This window comes from Lolium perenne, chromosome 2 (genome assembly GCF_019359855.2).
Source record: "Lolium perenne isolate Kyuss_39 chromosome 2, Kyuss_2.0, whole genome shotgun sequence".
NCBI lineage: Eukaryota > Viridiplantae > Streptophyta > Magnoliopsida > Poales > Poaceae > Lolium > Lolium perenne.
The window spans coordinates 176,975,691-176,990,571 of NC_067245.2; the positions used below are offsets into that span (position 1 = coordinate 176,975,691).

At 40.0% G+C, this 14,881-nt stretch overlaps 1 long non-coding RNA gene across 1 annotated transcript; it reads right to left on the bottom strand.

The window, feature by feature from the left end:
* Positions 1-704: 704 nt before the first annotated feature.
* On the bottom strand, positions 705-1,347 carry LOC127334003 (uncharacterized). Its single transcript, XR_007871804.1, has 2 exons — positions 842-1,347; positions 705-765 (listed from the first exon to the last, which is right to left on the bottom strand). It is a non-coding gene; the product is annotated as an uncharacterized lncRNA (long non-coding RNA).
* Between the last annotated feature and the right edge of the window lie 13,534 nt (positions 1,348-14,881).

Here is a 14,881-nt window from a genome sequence, read left to right on the forward strand (position 1 = left end):
CGAGGAATCGCGGTCTCCTACACGCCCGCGCTTGGGGCCGCGCTTGAGGACCAGCTGCCTCCCGCAGCGCCATGGCCATGGCCCTGGTTTGTGCTCGACCGCATCTCGTAGGGATGCCCCTGCCGCCGCCGCCGTCAGGAACGCGCCTGGGGAGGCCGCCGCGGTCGGGCTAGCCCGAGGCTGCCGCGTCAGGAACGCGCCTGGGGAGGGGCGTGCTCACCTCCATTCGTATGGCCAGCAGCTGTTCCAAGCCAATTGATAATGACTTATCCCTGCGCGCTTCCACGACCGATGGTCCTGACCCTGCCGCTGCAGGAAAGGAAGGAGAGTTGTGCTAGCTGCACCTCCAGGAGAGCTCCGGCGGCCTGCACTGCAGCACGGCCTCGACGGCCCACTCCGCCCACCTCCAGCCGCTCCTCCGGCAGGTCGCTCCGTCCCCACCGATGGCTCCCTTAGACTGCCCTGTGACGCCCGCTTCTGCTCGCTCCGGCGGCCCCTTCCGACTCCTCAATGGAGCCATCATCCTTGCCGCTTGTAGCCATGAGTAAGCAACGATTCAGATCACAATTTTCTTCAGAGAAGAAGCACACGGTTCAGTTCAACAGGGCAACAATGGTTCACTTCAGCAGCCAAAAACAGTTTAGTAGTGCACTTCAGTTCAGCAAAATAGCAGCAGTTATGCATATCAACAATGTTACAAGGAAAAAGCAAAAACCTGGGCCATATTACAACGACAGATTGTACAAGCTCAGCACTTCTTCAGATCTGAACAATTAAAAATTCCAAGCTGTATCGAACTGGCAGTAACCAATACACTGGAAAACTCAGTACAAGGAACTACCTACTGGAGTCTGGAACTCTGCTCGTGTGCCTGTTTGGGACTACTACCGGCAGCACAGACACTCGCTTCTTCTGGAGGGGGTCGTTGGAGCGGAGCGGAGGGCGTTCTCACAGCGGGGAGCGGAGGAGTAGCCTGTGGGAATTGGGGCGGAGGGTCTTGCCGGCGCTGATTTATCCAGTAGCCGCCGCCGGAGCTTGCTCGGCTTCCTTTCCGGGGAAGGATATCTCGAGCCTCAGGCAGCGGCGGACGAGCTCCTCGAGGCGGCGTGCCGGGACCCGTGGTGTTCCTCGGTGGCGGCAATCTCCCCGGCGGCAGCCTCCCCGTGTTGTTGCTTGGCGGCGGCGACCTCCCCACGGTGGTGCTTGAGCGGTGCGGAAGATTCGGGGAGGAAGACAGCAGTAGCAGTACAATGTAGAGCATCTTCCTTTTCTTAATCTCTCCACACGAAATGGGTCCCAGACACTTTGGCTGTTACTACTCAGGCATGCATGCTAGCGATGGATAGAAAGTTCACAGAACCGTTTGGGCTCCGTTTGTGAGGCTAACATCTTAAAGCGAATCCAACGGTAATGACCGCGTGCTCACGTATACACCCGGTCACCAAATCCACTCTCTAAATAAACTAGAAGCATGTCATTGTGTCCATAGTGCCAATCATTTATTGTTAACAACACTACTTAGTATTAAACATCTATGTATCTTTTATCTCTAAATAGGAGATCCCCACTACCTTATTTCTCTGCTCTCTCATGCATCCACGTCACCATTTTTGCTCAACCCATGATGTTTAACTATTTCCGTACGGGTCTAGGAACTGCTTTTGCATTATCTCCGCGACTGCTTTTCTTCGTCTCCTGAAGAGTCAATGCAACAACCGGTGTCAGTAACGGACGAAGCAGGCGAGCAGGCGACTTCTTATACTAGATGATTCCTCGCGCTTTGCAGCGGGAAATGATGTTTTTTTTTTATCATACTCTATAACCTACACTCGTACAAACATTAGCAAATGAATCAAAAGAATTATCAATAACTATGCATGGTTTCATTTAGAAAGTGCAATTCCGATGTATACTATAGAAAATAAATAGTGCATATGCATAAGTCGAAGCTGCTGGCTATGTTGGTTCTCTTGTTGTACACATTGGGAGAAAGTGGGCACTATTTACCAATGTGATTATATGAATAAACTTTCGCCAAACTATTATTTTGAAATCTTGTGTTTCATGTGGCCTAAAATCAAAAGGTATATATATTTTTTATGTTTAAAAAAGGCATAAGAATATAACAGTTCACAGATGTTGGGCTAAATAAGCAATTCATATTTAATCTCGCCAAGTGAAATTTGAACAACTGAACAATTTATCTTTATATTTTGTTGACATTGTGCATCTTGGGAAGAAAGAGAGCTGCAATAGACCAAAGGCACCTAAGTAGATAAAATCAATAAACACCGTAGTGCATAATCATACTTTAAAAGAAAAGGTGTTTTACCTAAATCAATAAATATTAATATACATGCATAACTAAACTTCGGTTTTGGTTCCCCAGATAGACGATGAAAGTGAAACCATTTGTAATAGTCGTTGAAGTCCAATGATGTGAAACAAATAATAAGATACATGATTGAACGTAATGGGTGGAAACTTGGTTAACATCTTATTACATTCTCAAAATGCCAGGCAGTCAGTGAAAATAAGGCATTCCATGTCTACTACAATAAGCACGGTAAAGAATTATGTACAGAGAATCATGTTTCACACTTGCCGAAGAAGATAGCGTCTTGTTGATTTTTCCTTTTTGAGCCTGGAATTGTCAAGGTATCAAGGCTGAACTCTCAATTAGTGCTAACAAAGTCGAACAACCTGGGTTAAAATAAATAGATCAAATAGATTGAGTTCGGAAGGTAAATACCTTACCAAAATTCCAGGATATGTAGTCGTGAATTCCCTACAACGGTTTCTTGTCAACCATGCATCTCCATTCCAATCTATATGCAACATGAATGAAGAAAACCTAATCAGTTTTGACAAACATTAGACTCTTACTCACCATCAGCACTATTGTTTGTTCTGTTGTTCCCTCATGCATTTCATCAGACATCGTGCTTGCACCCTCCAACAAATGTTGTCGTCCAGTACCTTTGCGGGTACCAGTAAATCATGTCAAAGTAGAAAAATTAGCTTGGAAGTACCATGGCGCCGAAAGTACCTGTAAGGATGTTGAGGAAAGAAATTACTCCAACCTAGAAGAATCATGGCTTGAAACTGGGACAGGAGTAGATCGGGTAGTTGCAAATTGTTGTCCAGAACCTCGCCTCCTCCAGCTGGCTCCACATGGCCGCTGGGTTGCTCCACCCTCTCGCCTTCTCGGTGCTACGATCACGCTCCTCCATGATCAATGAAGAAGCCAGGCAAGGCGCTCAATGAAGGTGAAGGAGATGGGATGAACCGTCCTGCACTGGAGGAACTATTTAAAAGGCACAAGTCTGCTCGGATACCCTTGTCCGGCTATTTGGATGCTTTGCGCATTTATTTCTTAGTGCACATCATGGAGGAGAGGAAGATCAAGAGACAGTGTTGGCAAATAAATTGCAAGGAAGATGAACATAACTTGGGATTTTATTGGGATAGATTGAACAGTCCCGAACAGGCTTTAATGCAGGTAGGCTGCTTTAGTACACGTTATACGGTTATAGGCAGCCGAATGGATTGGAAAACTAATGTTCCGGCAAGACAAATAGGGGTTAGTTCAAAGGAAATGAATGTCGGTAATTAGATGCAATCAAAGATGGATGGAAGAGGACTTTCTTGGTGGGAAGCTGAACGGAAGGGGGTGCATTGAACGTAATGTGATCTGCAATTTTTTATGGGGCTGATGTGGCAATTATGCTGATGTGGACATGATGTGGCGCGCTAGGATTGCTCAAGGTTGATTGATGAGGTGGATAGGCTGCATGTAAAGAGAAATGGGATCACCTATTAAGAATAGAAAGATTCTCCTCCGTTCACAAACTTCATGCCTATATAAATGTCCTACTCTACCAAGCTGAGGCGTTATTTCACTCCTCTTCTGGCCTCCTCCCATATTTCTAGGCCATGATCTAGCACCCCCAAACACACCGTCACCAGGCCTCCCAGTTGTTGTCATCTTACAAATTTGTTTCAACCCCGTATAGATTCTCATCCATGCTTCCCTACCTCCCTCCCGTGGCATGGCCGCATGGTGACTGCCTCTGTACGTTTGATTTTCTAAATATTCAAGCTAACATATATTCATGTTCCATATTGTGAGCAGACCTGCAGAGCTAGAGGAAGACGAGCAACTGCACATCCCGCGGGCATATTGCTATTACCTCGGTGCGAACAATCGGACAGTGGTATGGCGTATTTTGGTCTGTTCTCTACCAAGACTGACATCACAAATACGGAGTATAAAGTATCCAAATGATAGATGCGTCAAAGTATGAAACAGCTCCTCAGGTAGCTGATGTTATAGTTATCCATCTTTGATTGATTTGAAGTTCTTTGGTCCCAGATCTTTAATCTAAATATATTCACTTTGCATTGTTGTCATAGTAGTTCTTAGTTCTAAGAAAAAATATGATTGTATTTGGGACTGTCTAGCCTGACCAAATCTAATTTTTTACACCATGGTACCTGCAACATGATCTTGCATATATTATTATAATGGAATGTTATGTATGATTCTTTAACCAAAGTTGTTTTACTGTAAACCATGAATCAATTAATTCATATTATGTTTGTGGACTCTCTTTTAATTGGTCATGCTTTATTCACTCAATTTGTATCACTAATTATTTAATCATAGAACTTTATTGTCTCGCTAATTTCGTTCACTTAACTCAAACGCCATGGAGTCTGATAGTTGTGGTGAAGATGTAGCACAGAATAAATTTATATCCTTTTTTACGGATAGGTGCGGTTCATGGATAACTATCAACAACAGAAGTGCAGCACCTGCAGCAGTGCATACCCGTTTCTCTCCGTATATCAGATATCTAAATTGAATATTTAACTTCAGTAGTCATGATCCTTTACAGATTTCCAGAGAAGTTCTTGATACAAGCTCAGTTGATATGTCTATATCAGATGAAAAAGAGTATGCACTGGATGAGCTAACATGAGGGAGTCAACTCTCCATTGTGCAGGTTTTTTTTTAGATGCTTTAGCTCTCATTTGACGCAGTAAATCAACTTCAACTCTGAAATGCTCGATTGCAATATGAAATGATTACTTGCAACAGTATTTCTATATTTCAATGACACACCTTTCCACTGTCCCAATGCTTGCAGTGCTGATGGAGTTAATGTTAACAGTATATCATGTAATAGTTTGTTCTGATCAGCTGGGTTAGTCTACAAATATGCATGTGTTGATGGTTTTAGGATTAATTTCTTATTGTTTTATTTCCATGTGATTTACCGATAATGCATATCCAACATTATATTCACTGAGTTATTGTTAGCAAGGTGAAAATACTTTGCTCAACCATTTATGTACAATATGTCATGGATATTGTACTAGAAACACTTCAACACGCAATGATGTACTTTTCTCACTTCGTTCATTTATCCCGCTTATCTGCAATGATCAAATGTCTTCACCTCCCACAGCTATTGATCTGTTCCACTTACTACTTTAGTGCACACGCCATACTCTTGCATTGACCGATCTCATCAAATTGTGGACAATTTGCTAACATAGGCTGTGGTATTAGCACGGATAAACAAATTACTTCTTATCCATTAGTCTAATGCGTTATTTTTTCAGCAAATCCCGCTGCAACGCGCGGGGTGTCATCTAGTATGAGTAAAAGGTAGCACTAAATAATACACTAGCAAAATATCATTCATCAAAGTATTTAAACTAGCAACACTAGACATTACATTAACAAGGACGCTCCAAGTTCACGCGATCATTTTATGTTGCTTAAAAAATAAAGTTTAGAGGTTTACAAACCAGGATTTTAAGTAGGTCCAGTGGGGTGTTTTGGGCATCCCAAGCTTATAGTTTTCACCATTTTTAGATAGCTTTTGGTGTGGTGGTCCTCCATTCCCTGTAAAAAAACTGCAACACAAAACTTTCTCCTATTTCTTATCTATAGGGTGACATTAGTGATACAAGAATAAGATGATGGCTGCCATATAAACCAAAGACAAAAAAATTACTTGATAGTCCAGCAAGCATATAATGTCCTACAAATTCCTAGCATATCAAAAGATTCAAGCCAAATCATTTTGAAACCCAAAGAAATGGTTGAAACACAAATAGTTAGAATTTATCCAGATTTTTAGCAGCAGCAAAACAGATTTAATTCAACCACTTAGACATATCAGGTTTTTTGCAAAATTTTGTATATATAGAAGATGAAAAGTTGCAGCTTCAGTGATTTTTCCAGGAATTTAGGAGTTGCAAAAAAAAATCGTGCACCAAAAAGTAGCGTGCAGAAATCAACAACTCCTCTTTTATTTCACAACTTTAAAACATCCAAATGGGCAAAACTTGGTACTTTATTTGAAAATCCGAGAGAAAACCAAAAAAGAAACTCTTTTCCAACATCAAGAGTGCAAAGGAAAAAACAAAAGACAAAAATAACTCAGGTTGCCTCTCGCAAAGCGCTTTTTTATAGCCATATAGGTAGGCTTTACTTACTTGTTTCATGTGGCATGAAAATCATGTGGTTGCTTGTATCTTGGTGCTACCTCGTTTTTCCTTGAAAAGTGTTCCATGCACTTCTTGTGTACATGACAATAAATATCAGGGTCTCATGGTGTGATCACACCAAAAAATATCTCCAACACTTTAAATCACATTAGTGCACACTAAAAAGTATACAACAAGTAATACTGAATCTCAAAAAATTGTGGCATGTAGAGAGAATCATTAAGTTTATTAAGGGATTCGTTAACATGCTTTCCTCTTTGAAAATAATTATTAGTACCACTCTTAATCATGACATCATGGGTGCAATAAGTTCTCCATAGGCATAGGATAGTTGCAAATCATGATACATGTATTTTTCAGCATAAGCATATTTCTCCTCTATTGTGTAAATAGGAGATATTAACAATGATATATGACTCTCATGAGTGAGAGCATCATCGTAACCAGCAAGTTTATTATTTTTATACTCACATAACATAGTATTTTCTAAGCATGGATGGTTATCAAGTATAGATGGGCCATCATCTAGAGCATATTCAGTTTTGGAGTTATCATCACAAGTTGGTGGCGAAGGTGGAAGATCCCACTCTTCCTCAAGCTTAGGTGGAACTATGGCTTTTCCGCTTTCTTCTTTGTGTAATAGGCTAGTGTTTTCTTGGGTTGTGTGGTTTATCTCATTATAGTCAATGATGGGGTGTACTCGACGTATGTGGACACGCTGTTGGGGAACCCCAAGAGGAAGGTGTGATGACCACAGCAACAAGTTTTCCCTCAGTACGAAACTAAGGTTTAATCGACCAGTAGGAGACAGCGTGACTTCTGAAGGTTTTGCTGGCTGACTAGTGGCAGAGCGCACTACTGTCGTCAGCAACAACGTGGAACCTGCACACAACACAACCAAAGTACTTTTCCCCAACTTACAGTGAGGTTGTCATGTTGGAGATATGCCCAAGAGGCAATAATAAAGTGGTTATTATATATCTTTGTGTTTATGATAAATGTTTATATACCATGCTATAATTGTATTAACCGAAACATTGATACATGTGTGTTATGTAAACAACAATGAGTCCCTAGTAAGCCTCTTGTATAACTAGGTTGTTGATTAATAGATGATCATAGTTTCATGATCATGAACATTGGATGTTATTAATAACAAGGTTATGTCATTATGTGAATGATGTAATGGACACACCCAATTAAGCGTAGCATAAGATCACGTCATTAAGTTATTTGCTATAAGCTTTCGATACATAGTTACCTAGTCCTTTCGACCATGAGATCATGTAAATCACTTATACCGGAAAGGTACTTTGATTACATCAAACGCCACTGCGTAAATGGGTGGTTATAAAGGTGGGATTAAGTATCCGGAAAGTATGAGTTGAGGCATATGGATCAACAGTGGGATTTGTCCATCCCGATGACGGATAGATATACTCTGGGCCCTCTCGGTGGAATGTCGTCTAAATAGCTTGCAAGCATATGAATAGTTCATAAGAGACCACATACCATGGTACGAGTAAAGAGTACTTGTCAGGAGACGAGGTTGAACAAGGTATATAGAGATACCGATGATCAAACCTCGGACAAGTAAAATATCGCGTGACAAAGGGAATCGGTATCGTATGTAAATGGTTCAGTCGATCACTAAAGTCATCGTTGAATATGTGGGAGCCATTATGGATCTCCAGATCCCGCTATTGGTTATTGGTCGGAGAGAGGTCTCAACCATGTCTACATAGTTCGCGAACCGTAGGGTGACACACTTAAGGTTTGATGTCGTTTAAGTAGATATGGAATATGGAATGGAGTTAGAAGTTTTGTTCGGAGTCTCGGATAGGATCCAGGACATCACGAGGAGGTCCGGAATGGTCCGGAGAATAAGATTTATATATAGGAAGTCATTTTCTAGGTTTGAAAATGATCCGGTATTTTTTCTGGAAGGTTCTAGAAGAGTCCGGAAGAAATCAGCATGGAAGGTGGAGTCCCAGACCCACCTTGGCCGGCCAGCCTAAGGGAGGAGGAGTCCCAAGTGGAGTCCTCCCCATGGTGGCCGGCCACCCCACCAAAGGAAAGGGGGGAGTCCCACTCCCCCTAGGTTTGGTCATATAGAAGGTTTATGTTGGGGTCTTATTCGGAGACTTTTGACCTAATCTTTGGGGTCTTCCACCTATATAAAGAGGGGAGAGGAGGGGCTGGCCGGCCACACCAAGACCACCATGGCCGCACCCCCTCAAGAGCCCCCTCTCCCAGAAACCCTAGCGGTTCCCTCCTACCTCTCTCTCCCACATAGCTTAGGCGAAGCTCTGTCGGAGATCTCCACCACCACCGCCACCACGCCATCGTGTTGTCGGGATTTTGAGGAGGATCTACTACTTCCGCTGCCCGCTGGAATGGGGAGAAGGACATCGTCTTCATCAACACCGAACGTGTGACCGAGTACGGAGGTGCTGCCCGATTGTGGCACCGTCAAGATCTTCTATGCGCTTTTGAAAGCGGCAAGTGATCGTCTACCGCAGCAACGAGAGCCTCCTCTTGTAGGCTTTGGAAATCTTCAAGGGTTAGTTTCGTTCATCCCCTCGTTGCTCCCATCTTCTAGATTGCATCTTGGCTTGGATTGCGTTCTCGCGGTAGGAAATTTTTTGTTTTCTATGCTACGAATCCTTACAGTGGTATCAGAGCCGTGTCTATGCATAGATGGTTGCATGAGTAGAACACAATTGTTTTGTGGGCGTTGATGCTTATGTTGTCTTTAGTTCGAGTACTTTGCATCTTTGTGGCATGGTGGGATGAAGCGGCTCGGGCTAACTTTACATGACCGCGTTCATGAGACTTGCTCCACGTTCGACATGCAACTTGTATTGCGTAAGTGGCTTTGCGGGTGTCTGTCTCTCCCACCATAGTGAAGATTCAATTTACTCTTTCTATTGACAACACTAGTATCACCGTTGTGGTTCATGTTCGTAGGTAGATTGGATCTTACTCGAAAACCCTAAACCACGTAAAATATGCAAACCAAATTCGAGACGTCTAACTTGTTTTTGCAGGGTTTGGTGATGTGATATGGCCATGATGTGATGATGAATATGTATGAGATGATCATTATTGTATTGTGGCAACCGGCAGGAGCCTTATGGTTGTCTTTAAATTTCATGTTGAGTAGTTTTTCAAAGTAGTTGTAATAGTTGCTACATGAGGTGAACAACCATGAAGACGGCGCCATGGACCTTGACGCTATGCCGACGATGATGGAGATCATGCCCGTTGATGATGGAGATCATGTCCGTGCTTTGGAGATGAAGATCGAAGGCACAAAGACTAAAGGGCCATATCATATCACATATGAATTGCATGTGATGTTAATCCTTTATGCATCTTATTTTGCTTAGAACGCGACGGTAGCATTATAAGATGATCCCTCACATTAATATCAAGATAATAAAGTGTTCTCCCCTCGTATGCACCGTTGCACTGTTCGTCGTTTTGAAGCATCTCGTGATGATCGGGTGTGATAAACTCAACATACAACGGGTGTAAGCCATGTTGCACACGCGGAATACTAGGGTTTGCTTGATGAGCCTAGCATGTACAGACATGGCCTCGGGACAACGGAAACCGAAAGGTTGAACACGAGTCATATGGATGATATGATCAACATGTTGATGTTCACCATTGAAGCTACATCATCTCACGTGATGATCGGTTTTGGTGTAGTGGATTTGGATCGTGTACCACTTAACAACTATGAGGGATGTTGCATTAAGTGGGAGTTCATTAGTAATTAGATTAAAACATGAACTAATTGTCATAAACATAGTCTAAATAGTATTTTGAATTAATTTGTAGAATTGGCATCCGTTTTCTACCATGCGCTGGTCTTGTAATTGAGATAGAAATACTGTTAAGTCTGACATGAAACTTTACAGACTGGTACCGTATTGTTAAAGAATCAAGAAATGATTAAGTCCTATTGCAAACTTTTAGTAAACCTCACATTGTTGATTCAAAGAGCTATGGTTTCAATTAGTACCTAAAGTCATCTTGTCTCCGTGAAACTTGAATTTCAAATCTGTTTGAAAAGTAAGGAGCTGAAAATTTTGTCTTCAGAAATAAGCGAGATATAAGATATATGTGATATCTAAGACCTTGTTGCAAGGTGATAGAATATAATTTGGTGAGACCACATAAACTCATAAGTTTTATGGGAATGTATGAAGGTTGAAGACGCCAGGCGTCCCAATCCTCCAACTATTGGGGCACTAACGATATTCGCATATCCATGAAGTGATCGTCCTTAGTATGCACCTTTGCTAAGACTTGTAGTTTTGTAGCATCACGTGATGATCGGGTGTTATAGATTCTACGTGTGCATACAACGGGTGCAAGATAGATTTGCACATGCGAATACTGAGGTTATACTTTACGAGCCTAACATCCACAGACATGGTCTCGAAAAGTCTTCATGATATGATGGATAAAATTATGAGTGAAATTGTTCATCATATTTAAAGGTTACTAATAGTGAAATCCGGAACGCTTGTCATATGATGATCAACTTCAAAGTAAGAACCTCAAGGTTATTGGTATTTGACCAACAAACCTAGAAGTTATTGATGTTGAAGTGTTTTCTGAATAATGAGGAAAGCTAAAAGAGAAACTACAAAAGATTATTGGCACAAAGAAAGAAAAGTCTAGAAAGTCTAGCTCATGTGTATGTAAATGATGTACATGTTATAGATGTATTCATCGTTTGGTCACACAATGAAATTCTTGGGTATTTGTACTATATTGGTTGATATGAAGTGCCATACAAAACAACGCAATACAAGAATACAATGGCCTAAGTGACTGACAAGGAATATGATAGGAATGCACGTCTGGAACAAAAATAAAGTGTTATTATGTTCATCGTTGGCATTCTATCTAGCCCTTAGAATTTATAATAAAGAACTTAATAATTGTTATTTTGTTCTGGTCAAATTAAAACAATGAGTTGTTCATATTATGACATTACTCCATGTACGATGGATAAGTTATTATAAATCTTAATGGTGAAACACACACACACATAATACTGACGCTAAAATGCCATAAGGCAAATGATTTGAATTCCACTTATTTGTGGAACCGCCATTTAGGTCATGTTAGAAAGGAACGCATGAAGGAACTCCATGCAAATGGATTTTTGGAGTCATTTGAATTTTGAATCATTTGGCGCTTGCAAATCTTTTCTAAAGAGAATGACTAAAATACCGTTCATAGGCCAAGAGTTGAACGGGCAACTAACTTAGTGAAAACATACATGATGATATATGTGGTTCACTGAGCATAGTTGTGTGCGGGAGATTCTTCTACTTCATGAAAACTTCCAACAATGAATTGAGTATATATATGAGGATATATTCGATAAGGAAGAAGTCTGAAACATTTGAATAGGTTTCAAATAAATTTCAGCATGAAGTGAAATCATCGTAATATAAAAGTCAAATATCTATGATTGGATCATTGGGAAAATATTTGAATTACGAGTTTTAGCGAACATCTAAGAGGGTTATGAAATTGTTCTACAACTCACATTTCTTGGAGTATCATAGTGATGATATAGTATTCGAGAAATGTATCCAAACCTTGTTGGATTAATGATAAGATAAAATATTATGACGTCATTATATTTTTGTGGATTATGCTTTAGTGAATATCGCTTTTACACTGAATAGAGCATCATCATGGTCCGTTGAAATGGCACCATACGAGTTATGGCATGGGTATGAACCCTGAAAGTCCTTTCTTAAATTTTAGTATGCATTGCATAAGTAAATAAGTTTACAACCAAAATCGGATAAATGTCTTTGTTGGTTATCCCAGAGATTTGATTGGGAATTCTTCCCACGAGACAAAAACAAAAGTGTTTGTCAATGTTTCTTATTTCTGAGAAATTGTTTCTAGCGAAGTATTTTGAGTGGGAGGACAATAGAACTTGATAAGATTTATGAACCTGAGCATAATGATCAGAGTAGCGCAGCATCGGAATTGGTTCTGGAAGCGGCCACGACGATCATGGCTCCCATGACTAAAAAATGTTTTAGCCTTGAACAATGATAAATCAACTACATACAAAGAAGTTATGATGGGCCCTGACTCCGTTAAAATGGCTATACGCCATGAAATCCAAGATAGATGAATACTTTTTGAAAGTAAATGGATCTATAAAATTGATGGACTTGGATGGAATATCCTTGAAGAAGCTTGACTTGTCGAAAAGTTGTTTATGACAAAGTTCAAAGAGTTGATTACGATAAGATTAGATATTCTGTAGCAATGCTTATAGTATATGTGGATTATTCTAGTAATCGCTACATATTTCTTTTATGAGATATGCTAGTAGGATGGCAAAATACATTACTTAACAGAAGTGTGTATTAAAGGTGTATACAAGATACAACCAATTGTTTTGCTAGTCCATGGAATACTAGATAGGTATACGAACTTCAATTGGATGAAGTGAGTATCACGGAGTTGGAATCTTCACCAGATGAAATAGTCAAAGAGTTTTTGATTTCATCAGAAACGATGAAGAGGCTTGCATTTGCAAGAAATTAAGTGGGAGCGCTGAGACATATTTATAATACTTTATGTAGATGACATATAGTTGGTTATAAATGATGTAATTATATACTTGATTAAAAGGTTTCATTGAAAATTAACTTCAATGAAAGGATATGGACTGAAGCATATTTAGTGTCAAGATCTATGAAGATAGATTGAAACACATAATAAGTTTAAGTCAAAGTACATAGAATGGATATTGAAGTAGTTCAATATAGAAATATTAAGAAAATGTTCTTGTCATGTGAAGGTTTAACAAGACTTGAGTGTATTTGACTCTCGATGAATAAAAACACATGAGTGATTTTAGATCACAAATAAATATGTACAAAATCAGATGTCCTATACTCTAAAAAGTTAAGAGCATATACCAGAATGATTCATATGATGATCATTGGACAAACAGTAAGAATATCCCTGTGTGCTTTAGAAGAACCAAGGATATATATATATACAGTTTTATATGGGGTAATGACAAACAAAATCGCTGTAAAGTGTTGCACCGATATTTGTTTGGTTACATATAAAAATGAATTTTAAATCTCAATTAGGAAAAGTGTTATTTAAAAGGTACCACAATGTTAGATTTAGAAAAGTTCTAAATATTGTGACGGATTCTACAAACGAAGGCAGAGTATGTCATTGTTTTAACAATGACTGAGGATGTTTAAGTCGAAGAGTTCTTTGAGAACTTGGTGTAGTTCCGATAGTGTCAGAACTTTGAAGCTATATTGTATATGACAATATTAGTGACATATTTCAGACCGCAGAATTAAGGTTCCACCAGAGGACTGAACATATATGATTATGCCGACTCATTTGGAAAATGAGTGATGCGTTGAGACGCAAATGAATTGCAAAATACATACGTTTCTGAGAGTGTCAGATCCCTTGACTAAAACTTCTCCCGTGAGCAAAACATGATAAAGCACCGAAAGGCCAAGGTGTTATATCTTTACAAATGTAAACTAGATTATTGACTCTAGTGCAAGTGGGAGACTGTTGAAGATATGCCCAAGAGGCAATAATAAAGTGGTTATTATATATCTTTGTGTTTATGATAAATGTTTATATACCATGCTATAATTGTATTAACCGAAACATTGATACATGTGTGTTATGTAAACAACAATGAGTCCCTAGTAAGCCTCTTGTATAACTAGCTTGTTGATTAATAGATGATCATAGTTTCATGATCATGAACATTGGATGTTATTAATAACAAAGTTATGTCATTATGTGAATGATGTAATGGACACACCCAATTAAGCGTAGCATAAGATCACGTCATTAAGTTATTTGCTATAAGCTTTCGATACATAGTTACCTAGTCCTTTCGACCATGAGATCATGTAAATCACTTATACCGGAAAGGTACTTTGATTACATCAAACGCCACTGCGTAAATGGGTGGTTATAAAGGTGGGATTAAGTATCCGGAAAGTATGAGTTGAGGCATATGGATCAACAGTGGGATTTGTCCATCCTGATGACGGATAGATATACTCTGGGCCCTCTCGGTGGAATATCGTCTAAATAGCTTGCAAGCATATGAATAGTTCATAAGAGACCACATACCACGGTACGAGTAAAGAGTACTTGTCAGGAGACGAGGTTGAACAAGGTATATAGAGATACCGATGATCAAACCTCGGACAAGTAAAATATCGCATGACAAAGGGAATCGGTATCGTATGTAAATGGTTCAGTCGATCACTAAAGTCATTGTTGAATATGTGGGAGCCAT